The following is a 22,032-nucleotide window of genomic DNA, read 5'->3' as shown; positions in this document are numbered from 1 at the left end:
AGCCCGAGGAGGGTGGTGGGGGGAGGGGCAGGCAGGCACCCACAGAGGGGAGCAGCTGGGGTGCATCAGAGTCCTAGTGAACTGAGGAGTAAGGGGACACAGGAGGACACAGGAGCTAGCTTGGAGAAAACATACACCCCCCAGGCCCAATCAGGGAGGACCTGAATATCGAAATAAATCCCACTACCAACAGACTATATAATGCGTTGACTCAAACAGGAAACTGTGAGTGAGTGAGTGAGTGAGTGAGTGAGCAAGCGAGCAAGTGAGTAAATTCAAAGTCTGATAAGAAATAGGATATCTACATAGTTGCAAATCCCTATAAAACATTTACTCATGACAAAGGGGAAGAGGTAAGTTCCCAGTAGAGAAGGCTGACAGACACCGTTTTAATCAAGAGACCAAGGAGAATGGCCATCCTCAAAAACGGGACGGGTCAAATAGGGAGTTCCCAGGGAAGGCACAGTGAATGACACACCACCACTCACAGTGTGACTACCAGTGACGCAGAGTGTGGATCTGCTCTCAAGAAAACGCCACGTGAAGGTAAACTGAGGGACATTACACAAAACAACTAGCCTGAGCTCTCTGAAAGTGTCGAGGTCATGAGAATTAAGACTGAGGACTTGTTCCTGACTGAAGGAGTCTAAAGTCATTGCACATCTAAACACAACACACGAGTCCTGGACACATCTGCTTTCTGAAACGGCGGCATCATTATGGCGCTCAGGACAAATAACGAACTGGATGGAATGAGGGTGTGAGGAGGAGCTGCTGGTAACGTACCTGTTTATTTCATGATTTTGAGCCCTGGAGGGTAGTTGTGTGGAAAAGTGTCTTTGTTTACAGAAAAAAAAAAAAAAACACTCACGTCCAGGGTGAGACTAACTTACTCTCAAGTGATTTAGAGGGAGGGAAAAATCTTTAATATATTCTATATACCAACTTTTCTCAAAGTTTGTGACAATTTCAAAATAAAAACGAAATTTCAGGCACCACAGCATATTTATTTATTCTAAGTTCTAGACACAGGTACAGAACAGTTATGGATGATTTGTATAATGAAATAATGACGTGTTTCGCAGGTGATTTACTACACATGCAAATTAATGAAAACATACGAAATTTGCTGGTTTCCTCTTACAAAAACAAAGCCACATGAGTTTGTGTGCTCTTGTGTCCTCACCGGAATATCGGAATCCTCGGTCGCAGCAGGTCTGTGCAAATTCGAGGCCTGTGTCTTTCCACGCCAAGCCACTGCTACGTCGCCAACACTCCAGGTGCACGTTAAGTGCGTGCAATGTTCAGAAACAACCCCGCACCTGACAGCCCTCAGTGGGCCATCCGTGCACCACCAGGAATTATGGATCAAAACCCAAATCGCTGTTGAGTGTTCCACGTTCCATTCTGTGACACTCTGAAGACGTGGGTTCTTGTCCCAGAGCTCCTCCAGACAGCTCTGTGACAGACCCACATTGGGTCTCAGCTTTGTCATCCGGAAAACGGAGACTGGCACAAAAATCTCTAATGCCGATCCATTCCACCAGCATTTAGCAGAGTCAAGGCCCTATCCTCCAGGAGTTCACGTCTCAGAGAGGGAGTGGGGGGTGGCGGGCAGAAGAAATGGGTAGCAGTCTCGTTTGTAAGCACACCCTGGATCCCGGATGAGGGAGAAGGGAGACGAGGGAAAGTTATAGGAAGATTTGGAGTCTCAGCTGAGCTCCGAGGATACAAATCAGGGGTCCCCCCAAGAAGAATTAAAGGATGGGGAGGGGAACTCACCAAACGGTTGCTACAGTAATACACAATGGTTAGCTCTGGCGCCCCCTAGCTGTGGGGCCTTGGGCAAGTCATGCGACCTTTACATCATCCTTTCCTCCTTTGTAAAAGGGAGATGATAATACCACCCAGCTTGTTCCCGGAGGGGCGAGGAGGGGCATAAGTGCTGTAATATATTCCATATGCCTACATAGTTAATATTCAATCTACACTGAATTATTAGATTAATATCTGTAACATTAGGTACTAACATAAATTGTTGATTGTTTAAAATACTTGACGATTTACTCTATGTTTAATATATTCTAAGTACCTTAGTCCTGAGGAGGGTAACATGCTTTAATATATTCTACAAGAGACCCTGGCACACAGTAAGTACTCAGCAACTATTTGTTGATATTTATTATGATTAGATGGATTATGATGATTATAACTTGGTGTCGTTCGCAAAAAAAAGCGTAGTGTATGTGTGTGATGAGGGCGGGGGTTGCTGCAGCTTTGCGGCACTAAATCCGGATTAGCTGGCCACCGAATGCTGCAGGTGCCGGGCCGAGGAACTGGGACTCGATTCTGTCGGCAATCGGAGCCGGTCTGTATCGGTCCTTCTTTAGAGCCTACTGATTCTTAATTAAACAAGCGTGTTTATCTGGTTTGGCAGCCTAGAGTAAAACTAAAGTCAAGGAGTTGGAGGGACTGGTGCTGGAGGGGAGGAGGAAGAAGGGACAGAAAACCATAGTAGATGTGACAGAAGGGAATGAAGCGACCAAGAGCAACGATCTCCAAAGCCTCGCCGCTCTAGTCCAACCCCCATAACCTCTACCGTACCAGGTCTCAGCACAGGAAGAAACAAACTTGGCTAAAGATTAATTCATGCTCACCCTATTCTGTTGAAGATGACCAGTAAGATGTGAAATGTCGAACGCTTCCAAAATTATTATTCAAGATGAAAAGCTTTGCAATTTAGGGGAGGGGGAAAATCTCTTATGAAGATCACATGGCTGGACCTTTCCACTTCTGGACGTGAAAGTCTGGCCTGAGCCCTCCCGAGAAGTCAAGAGAGCTGCTTCTCAACTGAGGAAACACGGAGAGGTGGCCTTCTGCCCCTAAACAGTCGTAGACGGTGGTTAACTCAGAGCAAAGTGAGGGACAAAGATGAACGTTAAGGGATCTCCAAAGGTGGCGCAGATCCACAAAGGAACCATCTAAAACACTTCAATTTGATTGTAACTAGAATGTATTACACACGACCAGACATTTACCCCGAATCTTTGAGCAGGTTATAAACACGTCCTTAGACAAAGAAGAAAAGCCCCCAGTGCAGCACTTTAAAAATTTTTGAAAGCCCCCATTCCCCTCTTCTCCATTTGTGAGAAGCTCATAAACACCTAAGATGAAAACGGATCTGGAATTCAGATCAAGAACCTAACTGCCACGTCAAGTAAATTCCCCTGTCAAGATCTTCCTAGGAAAAACACTTAACCTTCAGATTAAGTTTGAATGTTCGCCCGTGGCAGAGACATGAAATTGATTCCTTTTTCACCAGAGAAATGAGGAAATGTGGCTTTCCAGCCCAGCCGCAGCTACATGGGGGTCCCGTGCTTGCACTGCGGACAATGGAATGTGGTCTCCAATGAGGCTGATCACTCCCAGAAGCTACCCAGGACACCTCCCCTGAGATGCTCCAGACACTCTCTCCTTTCTCTCTTGTACAGAGAAGCCAACCAGATGGAGCAAGCTTGGGTCCCTGAACGACTTTGTGGAGACAGAGGTGGAGAGAGAGAGAAACTACCACCCCTCCTGCGGCGACCTGAAATAAACCTTGGCGAGATCATTAAGTAACCCTTTGAGTGTATGATATCACTGAAATTTAAGGCTGTATCTTAAAGGAGTAAGCCTATCGAGACACAAAACTGCTTTGGGTTAATGAACTTTGGTTGAGAATCTTCTGGATGGTTATAAGGCTACCAGCTCTAAAGAAGTCTTGGAAATTTACCACCATGGAATTCTTCTAAAATGTCTTAAATGTTTCCAAAATGGAAACACACCGGACTCCTGACAATCCAGACTTACCATCCACCTTTAAGAAGCAGAAGTTAAACACTCCCAAATGGAACCCTCTAGCTACTGCATTCTCATCTACCAAATTAGTGACGTCAAAATGACAGAGCAGGTATACTAGAAAGGCATTCTCGTTAGTGCAGCCAATGACCCTAAAAGAAGGGTTACCCACAATGCCAGATTTGAGAATGAGGACGGCACTGACAATAGTCACCAAGGAAACGGTTTAAGGCGGTATGTCAAAATGTTTATTTCTATATCAAAGTAAAATTTGCATTTTTTAGATATTTAGACTAATGCAATGTGAGCCTCCAACAAAGGACTGCATTCTAACTTTTCCCGAGAGAAGGTAGCTATGGCTGGGCGGAACTCCCTCACGACATGTAAATAATGGATTACCAAGACATTTGTTCTGGAACCAAGCAGGAAAACCTCAATCACCTTGCTCAGTGTCTTCATGGTCGGGAAATGTTTTCTGACACATCTTTGTTGATGTGTTAAGAGACCGACACATCGTCAAAAATGGCTAAAAATGGCTAACTCAGGGGAATTAATATCCTCCAAAGTGAGGAGGAGGCCTTGAAGTAAGCTGCCAGTTTCCTAAAAAGAGGATGGCCTCTACCTTGAGAATAGTTCATATTACTAAGAAATTGTTTTCTCTTTAAGATGCTACCCAAAGACTAAAACTTTAAACGCTGACATGAAAGCACCCCAAAAATGCCCACCAAGGCTCCCAGAGAATCGTGGTATAGATTTTGGCCCAAAGGGCAATGAGAAGTAATGTATTATAATCCGTGACCCAACTAAGTGAATCATTTCTTAAAAGACTCATTCTCTCATACCTGGGTCTATACAAAAATGTCACAAAGGCTCCATTTCCTCCACGTTGGAATATATCAGTGCGTGAAGAGCAGTGTGTGAATGGGGTGGTGGGGGAAGGGCAGGCTACCCTGACTCACCAGTCTAGTTATCTCTACTCTCCACAGACAAGAGGATCGAGCAGTGCTCGAGAAGTTAGGCTCTGCGGTCAGGAAGATGACCAGGTGAGCTTCTTCGCATCACTAAACTTCAGCTTCTCATCTGTCAATGATGGGAAATCAGTTCTCATGATTCTTCCTAATAATACCTCACCGCCACCACCACCACTCCTCCCCCGAGTAAGCTTTGAAGGTGAAATGGAATAGAATGCAAAAGCACAGAACACTAGGCTGGGAACATTAAAAATGATCAATAAACGTTAGTTACTATCATCAGTACATGTCATTAGTATGTAAAATAGAAATATTAGTATTAGTATGTATTGGTAGCATATAATGTCAGAACTCTTGCAAACAGTTAAAAAACTGAGAATTAATGAGATGTCAGGGGTCTTAAAAACACCTTCCTTTTTCACAAAACACATTCCCTACCCAGATGAATAACAATCAAAAAAATTCCACTACTCGTTGTTTATTTTTATTTCTCTCCTTAAGAAACATATACTTTCAAAGACATAAATGAGTCTTATCAGTATGAAGTGGTCACTGAATCCTTACATACATATCCATACATACATAATAAGAGGCCCGTTTTACGGATGAGCAAACAGAAGCTCAGAGTGGTCACCTACATGGCCCAAGTTCTTAGAAGTAGCTGAGGTGGAATTCCACCTTGGTCTATTTGACCTGAGAGTCATGACCCTTTCCTATAGAACTCTGCCAGATACTAGTACTTACCTTCCTTCCTAAGAAAAACTTGATAGCCAGAGAGAGTGAAAGGAAGAAAAGAGAACATGAAAACATTATGCAAATAGGAGGCATGCAGGAATGGGGCAAGGCGTGAGACGGGAGTGTCAAGAGGCCCGATTTTAAGGAAGGTCAGCGATCTTCCCAAACCCACATCACAGGCAACCTTTAATTATAGCAGCTACTCACCAGCCTGGTGCAAAAAGAATGTTTATACGCACAGAGTATGGTCTACATATTATTTTATAAGATACGACAAGCTTAAACTTAAATCTTGCAATATACTAAGAGTAGAGGAGAAGCAAGGTTTTCATAAATAAATGATCTTTTCTAAAATTTTGAATACATTTATTTGGGGTAGACATTTGCTCTGAGTATGTCTGATAATCCCAGAAATTCGATAAACTGTTTTTCTTAAAGATTAACACAATACCTACAAAAAGTAAGTCTGGGGCGGGGGAGGGGGGAGAATACCAGGAAAATTCCTTACCTCCCTTTGTGCATTTTTTTTTTAACCACATTAACTTTAATAACAGATCCTGGCAATCAAGTTTCAGTGATATTCTGAGTCTTCATGGAGACTCCCATCTGGGTTCCAAATAACCAACATTTGCAAGTGAACAGAATGTTGGTTCCACAATATACAGAAAGGAAGGCAGATTGTTCTTTTAATGTCATTATAAAGTGTGGAGGCAAAATAATTTATACAAAAAAAAAAATCAGGAGTTGAATAGACTACATTACAAAAAAAAAAAAAAAAAAGATTAAGCAGATGCTTTGAAACAAGGACACTACAATGCCCAGAGTGTTCGGCTGCTCAGTTAATGCAGCCAGAATGGGCTGATTCTGGAACATACGAAAGGAAGTCTGAAATGTAACTCTTCTAGGGTGTACAAACAGTTCAACCATTACTAAGAATGCCAATGACTGCTTATTGAAGATTTACCCTATGTTATTTTACATACGCAGGCTTATTTAATCTTCCCGTCAATCCTGGGAGAAGGCCATTATTATTGTTATCAGGACCATTTTACAGATGAGAAAACTGAGTCTAAGAACCATTTAGTCTCTCTCTTATCTAAGGTAGAAAAGTAAGAGCAAGGTGATCACACTGATCCTTCCTTAGCAGGAAGGCAGAAGAATCTGAATGTAAAGGAAGAATGAGAGAGGCTTCGAGGGCGGGACTTAAGCTTATTTTCAGTAGAGGCGCCCTCAGATCACCTGTGGATAAGTGATGACTTGGGGTGGGATGCTAAGAAACAAAAATGTTAGTGGGAACACTGGACTCTTGAAACTTTTTTATAAGGTAGAAACAGAGCCGACACAGTTGAAACATGTCATGAAAAGAAAGCATGAATTTCTTTAAATTGTTCCCACTGCCCTAAATACTATAGAGTAAAGCAAGCAGAACAGACATCAGCCTTCTCAAACTGAGAGCCATATTTTTCATTTCAATCCACTATATAGACAATATAGCCCGGTTTCTTTTCTGTTCTGTTCTATTACACTGTTTTGGTAATGTTGGCCCCAAACCACGAAAATTATTTTATAAATCCCAAAAGGGTCTCAACCCTTAGTTTAAAACCACAGCCCGGATGGAAATTACAAGTTTCTACGTGGAGTTATTTCTTGTTTAAAAATAATATTCATGCTTTTAAAGGGGAGGGGGTCACCTAGATTTGCTAACTTTGGCAGTTTTGCCTAGGCCCTGGGAATTGACCGAATACAAAGGCATTTAGCATAGGGTCCCTGGAGAACTTTCAAAGGCCTTTGAACCTTCTGGAATGGGATACAAAATTATGCATATCGGTATATCTACATTTGTATAAAAAGTGTTCCATGGCTTTTAGCAACTCTTCAAATGAGAGGGACCCACAAAAGTTTTATGACATCAGTGTACTTATTTTGTGAGGGTCACCAAGCCTGGTGACAAAACCGCATTAAACTTCTGCTACGTATAAATTAATTTAACATGTCAGGAGAGGAGATCACCCGCTAACAAGATGGCAGTGAAATTATGTCACAAAACAAAGAGTGGCAACACAGCAGAACATATAGAACATTCATTCATTAATTCTACTAAGTGCTCACCAAGAGCAATGAACCATATTAAGATGCCGGGTGTCAGAATAGGAGAGGGAGCTAAACCCGAGGGTCACCAGTGTGCTCCTGGGGCGCTAAGATTCTGAAACCTACAAAATCGAAAATTGTCACCTACCTATACTTCTGGTCTCCAACGGAGCACTGACAGAATGTAAAGATAATTACTTTAAAAACCATCGTTTCATCATTACCTGCTCCTAATTAAACAGCCAAAATATTTCAAGAAAAGGTTCTCGCTGATTTAGACAGTCGTGAAATGCAGCCACTCTCGAGTGAAAGGGGGTGTCCACTTTTCAAAAAGGGGAGCACTTCTACAGGGAGTAAACAAAGAATTGCATTTCTATCTGAACGTTTATTAAAACACAAACGTGGCTTTCTTCTCCTGTCCTACGGTTCGACACAATTAGCCCTCTTGCTGAAAACTAATCAACACTCTGAGTGGTTCACTTTTATCAGATCAAAGGCGACAAAATGCTTGTGTTGTGGAACTAAGACAGCATTCAGCTTAATGGAAAATAGTGTGTGTGTCATGTCTCTGAGACTGAGGTTTCCTTAGACAGAAAAGTCCATTTACCTATTTTTTTTTTCATTATTATCATTACAGCTATTCTAGTGGGTGTGAAGTGGTACCTCATTGTTTTGATTTGCATTTCCCTAATGACTAATAATGCTAAGCACCCTTTCATCGGCCATTTGTATATTTTCTTTGGAGAAATGTCCATTTCCCCATTTTTTTAATTGCGTTGTTTGTTGTTGTTGAGTTGTATGACCAACGTTCATAGCAGCGCTAGTCACAACAGCCAAAAGGTATAAACATGAATGTCCACTGACAGATGAATGGGCAAACAAAATGTAGTATGCATATATAATGAAATATTATTCAGTCAAAAAAGGAATGAATTGCTGATACGTGCTATGGGATGAATGAACCTTGAAAACATTATGCTAAGTGAACTAAGCCAGTCACAAAAGGACAAATATTGTATGATTCCACTTAAATGAGGACTTGCCTATCTGGAATAGGCAAACACATAGAGGCAGAATGTAGACCAGAAGTTAGAGACTGGGGGGGGAGTGGTTATTGCTTAATGGGCATAGAGTTTTTGTTTGGGATGTTGAAAAAGTTCTAGAAATAGACCGTGGTAGTGCTTGCATAACATTATAAATATACTGAGTTCTGCTGAACTGTTCAGTTAAAAATATCTAAAATGGTAAATTTTGCATTACAGATATTTTATTCCCCATATCTGACACACAAAATCCGCTCAATTTTGTTCACTTTATACTTTCAAACATACTTGTCAAGAAAAATATCTATAACACACACATACACACACAAAAAAAATGATGTTTAGGGGGCAAGAATAGTTGAGTTTGGGGACCCAAAATAAAGTGTGAAGAGGAAACAGCATTCAGGTTACATGGTAACAGGCTCACAGGACATTTCCAGCCTTGCAATGATCTATATGCTATGGTGATCAGATCCTTCAGCCTCTCAGAGCCTCCTTAGTTATAGGATCAAAAAAGGGGAAGAATGACATTAGCCTGTTACTGCAGAGATACAGGAAGTTACCCACCTGAAATGCCCCATGCAGACAATGTTGAAGGAAACAGTAAGCTCCTCTGGCCTGCACCCGCTCCTAAGACTACAAGCTTCGCCACATGATTTGCGCTCGGTGCTGACACTGTCCTCTTAGAACGTGTTATTCTCCATGTTCTTACGTGTTTTTAAATATTTCATGACAGAATTTTAAAAGCAAGTGAAAATTGCTCCTTACATAACACCTGAGAAGCCAAACTGATGGAATTAAGTGCAGGAAAACATTAACCCTCCTTGACATCCTTCAGAAACCAACTTAGCAGAGGAGGAAAAAAGAAGTCGAGAAGGAAATAACCTAAATGTTGACAGTGGGTACCTCTGGAAGCAGGTCCCCTTTTTGCTTATTTAAATATCCTAGTTTTTCTATAATGAAAGGACATGATCATTTAAAAATATTACATATGAAAGAGAAAGAAAGAAAAGGCTAGCTCGGGACCTCAAATTCTCACAAGTCCCCTATCCCCAACAGAGTCCATCGCTGGCTCCTGTATCCATCAGCTTCCTCATGCTGTAGGGCAGCAGTCCGCAACCTTTTTGGCACCAGGGACCAGTGCTCCTGTGAGAATCTAATGCCTGATGATCTGAGGTGGAGCTGAGGCGGTGATGCTAGCGCTGGGGAGCGTCAGCAAATACAGATGAAGCTTCACTCTCCAGCCACGTTCCTACACGGGCTGGGGTTGGGGACCCCTGCTGTAGAGGATGGTTGTAGCAAATCGACCATGTATCTCACACCATTCTCATGCCCTGCCAAGGCTCGCCTTCCCCCCTCGGACCCCAGCGTCATCCTGAGTTCACACTGCAGAAGGACTGTGGTTGTGTATAGATACACTGATTTCAGCGGAAGCCAGACCCTTAACTTCCCTCCCACAGGTTAACAGTTGAATCCTCCACCTGTCAACAACGAGCCCGTAACATTTTTTCTTTTCTTTTTTTCTTTTTTTTGGTTCGGTGTTATTTTTTAAAACAATATCCTCATTAACCAGGAACAGACTCGAGCAGCTTGTCGGGAGAACGGCATGCTCTCTCCTGCCTGTCTGTTGACCCAACTCACTTGGGAGGCTTTCTGGAGTGAGACAGTTAAGGCAAGTCGGGATCCAAGGCCCCTAAATGAGACTTACCCATGACCACCTTGGAAGGCTGCTGAAATGGAAAAAGGAACTCTCTACCTGTCTGAATATCAATCCAGAAAAACGCAAGGAAAACTAAACAGCCTCACCAGTCAACCCTACCCTCCCTCAGTCCGCACCAAGAGACTCCAGATAATCCATAAGAAACCACAAGAACCCAAGAACTGGAAAGAAAGAAAAGAAAGAAAAGAAAAAGAAAGTAAATAACAGAACGAAAAGTAAAGAAAGATAAATAAAGAAGAAAAAGACAGAACAGGAAAGAGGGAGAGAATATAAGGAAGAGGAGAACAAGAAAAGGAAAAAGAAAGGAGGAAGAAAGGGAAGAGAGGGAAGGAAGGAAGGAAGGAAGGAAGGAAGGAAGGAAGGAAGGAAGGAAGAAAGAGAAAGAAAGAAAAGAGAGAAAGAGAGAAAGAGAGAGAGAGAGAAAGAAAGAGAGAAGAAAGAAAGAAAGAAAGAAAGAAAAGAAGAAAGAAAGAAAGAAGAAAGACTCTTCCTTCCTTCCTTCCTCCCCTTTGCAATTCAACGAAAGGAAAAAAAGAAAGAAAGAAAGAAAGAAAGAAAGAAAGAAAGAAAGAAAGAAAGTCCTCCGCAGTGGTAACACTGCAGAGTGAAGGCAAGTCCCAGTATCCCAGGACATGGCCCCACTCCCTGCAGATGTCCATGATAACGCACTTGTCACCAGGTAGCACTTAAGACGCCAGATGAAAGGCATTTGTGCAATGCAAAATGCCTGTTAGTGGCAGGGCCCAGAGGCTGTCCCTCCAAGTTCTCTGCAGTGGTGATTAAAGCGATCTCCCTCCATCCTGTCCCTACCTTCCAGTGCTGTGAGGGTTAATTAATGTGCACTTGGGGTTTTAAAGATCCCTGGATGAAAAGGGGACCAGATGTGAAACTTATTATTATTCTGTTCAAAGGACACTGGTAAACTAACATCTGTGGACAAGTTTCCTACATGCCACTTAAAACGGGCTAACAAGAGGCAAATGCCAAAAAATTCAGGTGTAGACTTTTGAAAGGCTCCGAGACCCGCCAGCTGAGTTCAGGCTATGAGTCAGGTGGCTCCGGTGAGTAGGGACAAATGGTTCGCGTCTTTCAATAAAACTCAGAGGCGCAGCCTGCACCGAAGAGGGGAGGGTGTGATGCCAAGAAGAGGGGGACCTGGTTACAGGCAGCAGAGGGACTTGAGAGGCAAAACGGAGCTACGCATGGGGAGGACAATTCTTCTGTTTTAAAGGTAAATGAAGCATTGGGCTGCAGAGAACACGAAATGATCTTCCAGCACTGGACTCATTATAGAATTCATCAGCTCACTAAACTGGCATGATGAAAGACCTTTTTCCCTTTAACTGTAATGATTTGCAGCTCGAGAAGTTGAAAAATGTTAAGAAAGCCCCATCCGCACCAGTGGGACGGGGGCTGTGTGAGCGTTAACGGTCTAACCGCTGCTCAGACAGGACGGTTTACTGGGCACGACGGTGAAAGCGAGAAGGCTGCCTCGCCTGGTGGCCGCGCTGCAGTCGGAGAGACCCCGTTCAAACTCAGATCAGGCCATGTCTCCCCGCCACCACGGCCCTCCAGAGGCTGCTACCTCGCCGACAGTCCCGCCGGCTCCTCCGCTGAGAGCACCCTTCTCGTCCTCACCCCTCACCGCCGGCTCTCCCCCGCGTCTCTCTCCACCCAAGTCCCACGGCCCGGACGCTACTTCGCCAACACGCCGGGCCTGACATGCTGTCTACCCAGATCACTCCCTGTCTGTTCACAAAAGATCTGATTCCTCGACCCATAGCCATCTCCGCTCCAATGTCACCCGTGCGGGGGAGGGCGGGGGACTTCCTAGACCCCCATTCAAAAGTTCAAACGCCCAGCACTTCCCAGCTCCTTCCCCCACTGTGTTGCTCTCCCTGGCAAGGGTCACCTGCCGACAGGTGACATACCGCGAAAACGTAGCCTATGTTTTAGCCACTTGCTCATTTTTCTCTTATCTTGTGCTTCCAGAATGTCAGTCACGTGACTACGGAGGTTCTCCTTGGTCTTGTTCACTAAGGAACCACCAGTCCCTGGAAGTGGGCGTGGCACAAAGCGAAGTGGTCAGTAAACACCGAAAACATCAATGATGACGTCGAAAAAGCAAGACGATCTGCAAGGAGAAACGCTAGAACTTCCAGAAAAATCTTTGTAATTGCTCAGTTCCATGCTATTGTGCCCTATGCACAAAGCCCCCTTGGCAAGTCCCCATGGAAAGGTACAGGATCAAAGTACGACCATTCTGGTCCCTAAGCCACTGTACTTTCAAATACAGTCAAAGCCCAACTTCTCCCTCACATGCCCAATGTAGGGAATTTTCACTAATGCAGAAGCTACCAAAAGAATCAGTTCACCAAAAACTGCATCCTCGGTAGCAACAGCACTGGCATCATACAGTCAAAGTTAAAAAAAAAAACAGGAACTCAAAACAGGAACTTTCATAGCTAGAAAGCTGCCAGGCAAAAACCCTTGTTCTTATCGTATTCCGTTCTCTGAATATCAGAGGCTCGTGCGTGGTGGGGATTCTCCGTGCTGTCCACCAACTGCAAAGGACTTTGCGAAGTGAGGCTCGCTCAAGAGACATTTTGCTGGAGACCATGAAGAGAAATCACAGCTGTCTCCTTGTTTTGAAATAGACTTCATTTTATGGAGTCGATTAAGGCTCACGGCAAAACTGAGCAGAAAGTACAGAGAGTTCTCACACACCCCCTGCCCCCCACACATGTATGCCCTCCCCATTATCAACATCTCCTATTAGAGTGGGACGTTTGTTGCAATCGATGAACCTAAACTGACACATCATAAACCGCCCGAAGTCCACAGTTTACATTATTAGGGAACACACTTGGCGTTGTACATTCTATAGGTTTTGACAAATGTATAAGGCCACATATCTGCCATTATAATTCATTATTATACAGAATATATTCGCTGCCCTAAAACCCTGTGCTCTGCCTGTTCATCCCTCCCTCCTCGCTAACCCCTGGCAGCCACGCATCTTTTTACTGTCTCCATAGTTCTGCCTTTTCCAGTATGTCAATAGCTGGAATCATACCGTAAGTGTAGCTTTGGGGGTTGTTTCTTTCGCTTAGTAATAGGCATGTAAGGTTCCTCCTTGTCTTTTTACAGCTTGATAGCTCATTTCCTTTTTGCACTGAATATTCCATTGTCTGGGTGACCACAGCTCACTTATCCATTTATCTACTGAAAGACATCTTGGTCCCTCTACATTTTGGCAATTATGAAAAAAGCTGCTACAAACATCAGTGTGCAGGGTTTTGTAGAGATGCTTATATGTGTTTAACGACACCTTACAGAGTAAAAAGATAGAGAAGTGTGAGGCGCAGATCTTAGCTGAAGACAAAATAGGTTTCACTCTTGAGGAAATTCTCTTCTAAAGCCATTTTCAAGAAATTAAATTTGTCAAAGAAGTATGGTTTTAGTTTTATACACGTGCAAATCCATTTCCAACACTGTGGAAATGTCAAGTACTTCGAATGGATTTATAAATGCTGAAACTTGAAATGTTTTGAATATTTTCTTTTGTCCCTGTTAATAAAATCTGTAAGATTTTGTTGTCAACTTCATTACACTTAGCCCATTTTTTCCCAAATGGTACCACTAGCCCATGAATTCTACGAGGGATCCACCGTTCATTTGTGTCATTTCCATGCCTGAATGTCATGAATCTCTCTCTAAACACAACTCATAGAAGGTGCTAAAAAAAATTGCTGACCGGTGAATGATTTTCAAACATTCAACCAAAATTATAACAAATTTTAAAACAAATGTTTCAGCAAAGTCCCTTGACATAGGTACAGAAATGAATTAGAAAAAGCATACGGTCAACCGATTACGTCAAAATCCACAGAGTAGTTATTAAACAAAAACCAGAGACACACGGGCATTCAAGTCAGAGAGATGCATCTCTTGGAAAAGAAGAGGTCTCCACATGAAAATACAGACAGAAAGCCCTCGGCCCAACCTTCTCAAGGACCACCAGCCACAACAAGCCCTGGGAAAACGGAAGGAAAGGTGTCCAGGAGCTCCGATGTGTTTCGATGAGACACACACAAATAAGCTGTTTGTCAATGATTTCTAAAACCAAAATTCATTCTCGGCAATTTCTGAAATCAAAATTCATGCCTAGTATGAAAGACCCCATATCACCATACTATTCGGGACCGGGAATTCCCAAGGCACCACGCCGGCTTTGAAAACTCAAATCAAACCCCAAGGCACCTTAGAAGGCCTTCCCTTTTACTTATGTAAATATAGACATTTACAACATATATACTACCCAAGGCTGATATTTTGTAGACCACCTTATTTACCACATCCAAAGTATTCCTGGGCATTCGTTCACACCCGCTCCCATTTGTGAAAAGAGGACTGGAAAAGAGGCCAGGTGGAGAAACAGGGGTCATCTGAACTTGAAGAATTTCAATCTGATTTCAAATTACAGACATCCTAAGTCCCTGACTTAGGATGGTTTGGCTCATGACTTTTTAATTTTTCCACTGGTGCGAAAGAGAGATGGATAATAAATTACATGAGATGATCAACACTTTATTATAAAATAATCTTTGTGTTAAGACAATTTTACCCAGTGTAGGCTAAGGTAAGTGTTCTGGGCACATTTAAGGTGGGCTAAGCTAAGCGATGACTTATGATATTTTGACTTACGATATTTTCACCTTACAATGGGTTTATGGGGATATAAGCCCATCATAACGTGAGGAGCATCTGTTATAGAAATCGGAGGCAAGCAATTCGAGTTTAACTCCCAACTTGAAGTGCCATTGAGAAGAAGGAAATATTTAACATTCAGATCTGCTTTTTGCTTTCTTTTAACTATAAGGCCCTAATGAAAACATAACCCATCTATGATGTATCCAATTACTGAGAAAAAAAGAAAGCAGATACTGCCATGTTCTCTTTACCCGGCTAGCAATAAAATTTTGTGCTTCCCTGTTTTGTTTAATTTCTGTACTGCTGAAAATTACTTTCCGATCTTTTCTTTAGTTTCCATTTACATCCTACACGAAAACCCCTGTTCCCGAAGTAAAAAGAAAATACAACCAGAAGATAACACAGAATTTTAAATATGACACTGAAAATATATAATCCAGCCACAACATCTAGGTCCAAACGATATGTTTAAATAAATAATGCAATAATATCAAGCTATAAATTAAGTCGTGATACGAAAGAGCCCTATTACAGGTACCATATAATGAGAAAATTCCGTACATCACAAGGATTTCAAGGATACAATTTGCTTCCCCACGTAATGTGCTCTCCTGACATCAGAGTTGAGATACTCTGGTCCAGAACTTGGGTCTTTTAATATCTAGTCCAGTGTCCTTCCCTCCTTCATGTTTTATTAAATAAACAATAACTGGCAAATACTGATAACCATTTTGTTTAAAACACAAATGACCGAGCTTGCTAAAAACACCCTCCCCCTCACCTAATTAAAGAAGAAAGAAAAAAATTACCATTTACCAAAAGAGAAAAATCACTGTGCCCCAGCAGCGTCAGCACTGACGCAAGAATCACCTAGAGAAAACTTTTGGAAACGCCACCAAAGGAACCGAGTAACCAAACTCCCACACTCCTATTTATGCTATTTATGTGATCATTAAAATCACCCTCTCCAAGGACCTAGGAAAAAAGTCAGTTTGAGCTTTTCATGACTAAAATGGCCCGTCCGGCATCTGCACAAACTAGATTCCTCTACAGCGGAGTCAAAACATAAGCACCCACACGGCCCGTTTGCCCCTGACTCTTACACCAAAGCAAACACATCACACTGACTGTTCCAGCAACATGGGGAGCTCAGGAATGGGAAGGACCGCAGAGGCTCAGCATAGCTGGGGGCGCTGGCTCTCCAGGGGTCTAACTGGATTTGCCACGTGAAGGCTGTGTCACCTTTACTCCTCTCTGCCTCAGTGTCCTCTGCTATAAAGCTGGGATGGTGACAGCTCCTTGGGTTAGTGGCAAGATGAAACACGTTAAGACACGGGAAGCATTTAGAACTGTGTCAAGCCGAGAGTAAGCTCTTAATAAGCAACAGAAATTGATAATAGTATATTATCGTTAATAATTTTCCTGATTACTCCACCACTGAATGGCCAATGTTCTGACCCTTCAAATCTACCAAACTTCTAGGTCATACCTCTCATTTGGCCCCCTATGGACTTTCTTGTGGTGTTATCTTTTCTTCCCTTCTACACTGTCAACTTCTTGGGGGCATGTGAGCTGTGTGTCGCACCTCACTGACTCCTTCAAAGGCACCTCCAAAGACTGTATTCTTAGCTATCCAATGAGTGACTCCTTGAAAATAATGAATACATAAACTAACCATCCTACCCCTCCCCAACAATGTGAAGCCTAACAGCTAGGTACCACTCTAATGTGTTAACTTCAACACATTAACATTCAACCTTCATTTGGTTTGCTGGGCCTTCCGTAGATGTGTTAAAGAAACAGCCACAGGTATCACCCAGAGGGTAGGCTAGGTAAAGCTTTCAACCAACACACATGGCTCTCAGCTTTTCGTTTTGATCAAACTCCACACTTGGTTCGCACAGAGCCAACTGCAATTACCTGAAGTTTCCTCCCTAAAACAAAAACCACGAAAAACCATCCGATTGTACATACAGTCAACTTGATGTTGCTTTCAGGCGTAATTCCTCGGCCTCGTGCCCTCCCCCATCCGGGCACTATTCTTCATTAGCGAACCTCCTGCTTCCATCAAAGCCTTCGGTCCCCATTACGCAGATTGATGCCGTTGACCAGCGAAGAGTCCCCAGTGCTCTATCTCGATTGTCCCAGGGTTTCAAGTACGTTCACCTGAGCCGCCAACAAAGCTAACCCAGGCCTCTGGAATGCAGTATTTTCTAGCTCCAACGGTGAATTATATGCGACCCTGTCACTCCCTTCTTCCATCCCCTTCCTCCCCACTTTCCATTCCTGTTCCCACAATAAGACTAAACACTGCCAAGCATCAATCAGGAGCAGAGAGAAGAGGCTGTGCTTTGAGCCGACTGGCTTCTTCCCAAGCTAAACACACTTATGTAAACCTGACCCCATTACTGCCCGGCCTGCATTTGTACCAGGGGCACCCTGCTTTCCTGAGCTAAGCTTTTGTTTACCCACTGTCAAGTGGGTATTTCCCAGTCAGCCTCTCCTCCCGTGGAGACGGGCTGCAACCACCCCTACCCCCCACCCAGGCAACCAAATGTGACATCAAAGGAGCCCCCAGAGTGGCCATCTGTCCCTGCCATGCCAATGTTTATGCACTGTGGGCAGGAGAGGGACAGGACAGCAAAAGGCTACAGGACATCGTGCTGTATGAGACCAAGGCACCAGCGTCCAGGACCGTATGCGCTACACCACAGAAAGAGCGACAAGGAAGTCCTGAGTCTAGCTGCAGTCGCTCTTTCTTCTTAAAAAGAAGGATAAAACTACTTAACTTTCCTGAAGGTGTTTGAAGAATAAGCTTGATGAGTTTCACCTGTAGACGAACATCTACCAAGAAAGTTGGATCCCTAATTTTGCGATTCTGCAATTAGACACCGCACGCCCCCAAAAAAGTCCCACCTAACCGTGGTATTTCAGGCAATACTGCCTTGAACAAATTCATGAACAATGACGTACTAAGGGGGACTGGCTAAGGTAGATCAGAAAGGAACTGGAAGTCTCAGAATTCTAGTTAGCATGACCAATACGATTACCATCTTAATTCCCCTGTTTATTCCTGGAACGGAAGGTCAGAATGCATGGGAATGGTCATGAGTTTAGAAGTCAGATAAAACACAGTTCAGATCCAGAGTTGCCACCATCGGTGTGAGTTTAGTGAAGTCACGCAGGTTCGTTCCGTCAAAGGGACTTGGAGAGAACACGTCCAGCCCAGGGTGGTTGTGAGCTGTCGTGATGTCTGTTAAAGGGCACTTGGTAGAATACCAGGCACACAGTAGGCACTCACTGCAGTCTCTCCTTTGCATTTTCACTTCCGGCCTTGCCCTCTTTACAGACCTACACTGGGGACGCATGCAGGAGGCAAAGCCTGTCTAAGTCGGCCAAAGTGGAGCGGTCACTGTGGCCTGGCTTGGCCAGCCATCAGCTAAAACTCAGCACACCGAATCTGCTAAGGGGACGTCTTTGTTACCTCTCAAATGGGGGTCGGGGAGGGGCGTCTCTGACACGTTTCGCTGACCACTCACGTGAACTCTGTCAGATCAGCTCCTCAGTCCTGGACAAAAATCCACATTATTCATCAGATAAATCTCCTTTCATTCCCCCAGGGGAGGAGATGGCCAGCCACTGTGCTCGAGGCCAAGAGATGATACAGCCACTCAGTGATTCGACCTGCACAGCTGTGGTGTGAAAACGCACACTCAGACTCACTCAAAACGGGCTGACGATTTTTAAATTTACCTCTCACTGACTCCCCCCGCCCCCCAATTCGGTTCCTTAGCCTCATTGCTTCCCTTCAGCTGTAGCACCTGGAAACAAGCGGGGCGCTTCTTTGGAAAGCTCTGACCAGGGCGTGGTTAGTCCCAAAGGAATCAGATCAGCGAGTGCCTACTATGTGGTTCAGGGCCCACAACCGCAGCTCTCAAACGTCGACGAGTCAGAAGCAACATCTGACAAATAAAACTAGTTCTGAGGGGGAAAGGTGACAGTGGGCTGGGACAAACTGGACCGGCGGCAAGGAGGAGGTGGGCTCGAGCTGACTCTGAAGGGGAACTGGAGGGAGGTCATTCCAGGGGGAAGCCCAGGGGACACACGCCCAAGGACGGGGCTCAGAAAGGCCGACTGGGGGACAGTGCTCAGGATGGCCTGCCCGGCCAGACACCCATTAAACAGCCTTTACAAAACACCCCGTGGCCGTCACAATGGCCCTTGCTGAGGCGCGCACACAGCAAAAGATGAGCATCCTGCCTCGGAGAAACACATGGGAGCATCTAGTTAAAAACAGAGATCCAGGGCCGGGTGACCGGGGTTCAAATTCTAACTCCCCGTTTTCTAACTCTGTCGCTTTGAACAAGTTATGGAAGCCGGAGATGACTATTCGTGTTTAAGTTATTTATTAAGAAGCATTCCCAGAGAAAACCAGTTGGGGAGCAGGGCAAGGGGGCCACAGAGTCTCTTGGAGACAGGACAGGATAGCCTCACAGTTGCTCTAAATATACAAGCCCTCCTGATGGCTGAGGACTTCCCTGGGGGTACAAGGATCCCAGCATCAAAGATGTTGGTCAACCCCAGAGGGCAGCCCTCCAACAAAGAGGAGGGGTTGCTGGCTGCATGGGAGTGAAGCAGACAGGGAAGCCCAATATGCACCAAAGGTAAAGTGGATCCGAAGGGACAGGGCCAGAGCAGGGACAGCGTGAGCTACAAAGGGGTCATTGTTGTTCTTAGTGTTACTCTATTATGATCATTTCTATTATTTTTACCCTTTAAAAAGGCAAATAACAGAATTATGACGATACACCGTCATGTAAATGAAAAAAGAGAGGTCTCCAGGCTGCTGCTACACTGCTCTGCGCGGGCAGAGAATGGAGTGGCCGAGCCTGTCTGTCTGGATTCAGGCCTCCGGGAGCAACAGGAAAGACTGGAGGAACAAGTCCCAGCAGATCTGCTAGCTTGCCGGGCCTGAATGCAGAATGCAGGGTGGGAGAACGCGAACCAGGGAAAATGCGAACCAGGGATCTGAACGCAGACTCAGGCAGCCCCTACGAAGGCGCCGCAATAAATTAAAAATAGAACTCCCATATGATCCGGCACCCCTACTTCTGAGTATTTCTCACCTGAAAGAAATGAAGGCATATCTTAAGGAGATATTAGCAATCCCACATCCACTGCAGCCCCACTCACAATAGGCGAACTAAATGTCCAGGGACAGATAAATGGGGTGGGGGTGGGGGGGGCGCATTGTATACATACAGTGGAATATTATTCACCCTTAAAAAAGGAAATCCTACAAAATGCCACAACATGGATGAACCTTGGCAACATTTGCGCTATGTTAAATAAGGCAGTCACACAAAGACAAATGTTGCATGATTCTACTTAAACGGGGTATCTAAAAGAGCTGAACTCGTGGAAGCAAAGAATAGAATGATGGTTGCCAGGAATAAGGAAATAGGAATTGCTAATCAATGGATATACAATTCCAGTTATGCCAGATGAGTAAGTTCTAGAGAGCTGCTGTAAAATAGTGTGCCCATGGTTAAGAATACTGTACGAACATTTAAAACTCTTGAGGAGAGAGCTCATGTTAAGTATTCTTACTGCAACAAAATGAAATTAAAATTAATAATTACAAAAAAAAAAATTGCAAGGATCATGTCTCAGGAAGCATCTGTGATTCCATTTCTCCATCAAGTCGGTAGTCACATGTTTTGTTCAAATTCTGGACCAACCAGCATATTACTAAACCTGAACGATGCTAAATAATGCGACATTATGTTACCTACTAACAAGGCCCAGATGGGTTTATTCACAGGAGGAAGGCAAACTTGAAAAGAACAACAGCAACTCTGAGTGAGTAGTCATAAAGCCCTTGGGGTCTACGTCATTTTCCCTCTGCGAAGTAGATGAGGGTTGCATGGGACACATGTCACTGTCCCCACTGGGCAAAAGGGAGACGAAGTACACACAGCCCTTTCTGCTGGACTTCCCTAGAAGAGCCCCGCGCCGCACACAGGAGACAGGAAGGTGTCTGACAGCACATTTCCTGCCGCGGGTGCCGGCGGCTGGGGCACGTTAACCGCTTGCTCCGTTCAGCGGGAAGCCCCCGGCCAGTCACGCAGTGAAGACCTCCCGTGTGAGCGCAGCGGCGAGGCCCACGTGAACAGTCCGCTTTAACCGAACCCACTTGCAGTTCAGATGAAGGCTCACGCTCTCTCTCAAAAGTAACATGATCTCACGTCCAACGGCCTCAGAAAAAGCCCATCCTGGTACCAAGTTCCCCCTGCGGGAGTCCACGCCAGTTCTTTCTTCCCTCTTCCTGGTGTCGTGAGGGCAGGCGAAAGCAAAGCCGGGAAGACCCACGGCATCCTAAGGAAACACTGCGCATGCATGATGGATCGCGGGGCTGACCAAGCCCACGGTGTCCCTGACATGAGTGCAGCACCTGCTCCCTCTTCACCGAGTTCCAAAGACGGGCTTGTCCCTGGGAACGACCCAACACGAATGGGACCCTGCACGCCAAGAGTTTCCCAGGAAATCAATCTCAAAGCTTCCAGTTGTGAGTGGGCAGAGTGAGCAACCCCTCTTCCCGCTAAAACGATCGTCACGAATGATGGACTTTCTATCATCCTAGAACGGGAGGGTGTCGGCAGGACCCTAAGACCATGAGGACTTTAAAAGTGTGAATCCTCTTGTCCCAGCCTTCTGCAGATGCTCCACTTACCCCAGCCCAAACAGAAGAAGCTTCTCAAGATCTCCAAACATGCCATCCACAGGGCCTGTTCACTTCCTAAGTGACAGACTAGGGTCTAGAGTGTCACACCCCATGAAACCAACCCTCCTCCTCCTCCTCCTCCTCCTCCTGGCTTTCGGGTCTAGAAAGGTGGGCCTCGGTCCATAGTGGTTCTACCTATAA

General features: G+C 44.6%; 1 protein-coding gene across 7 annotated transcripts in view; it reads right to left on the bottom strand.

Annotated features, from left to right (window-relative positions):
• TIAM1 (TIAM Rac1 associated GEF 1) overlaps nt 1–22,032 on the bottom strand; it is a 321,420-nt gene that overhangs the window by 146,579 nt on the left and 152,809 nt on the right. Inside the window, exon 1 of one of the 7 annotated variants that reach the window (XM_016162373.2) lies at nt 17,082–20,321. The exons of the other annotated variants lie outside the window; for them this stretch is intronic. The gene's annotated coding sequence lies outside the window, so the exon portion shown is untranslated. Of the gene's footprint in view, nt 1–17,081; nt 20,322–22,032 lie in introns of those variants that run through there. 7 annotated transcript variants of the gene reach the window in all.

This window comes from Rousettus aegyptiacus, unplaced genomic scaffold (assembly GCF_014176215.1).
Source record: "Rousettus aegyptiacus isolate mRouAeg1 unplaced genomic scaffold, mRouAeg1.p scaffold_m13_p_4, whole genome shotgun sequence".
NCBI lineage: Eukaryota > Metazoa > Chordata > Mammalia > Chiroptera > Pteropodidae > Rousettus > Rousettus aegyptiacus.
This window is presented reverse-complemented; position numbering and strand designations above follow the sequence as displayed.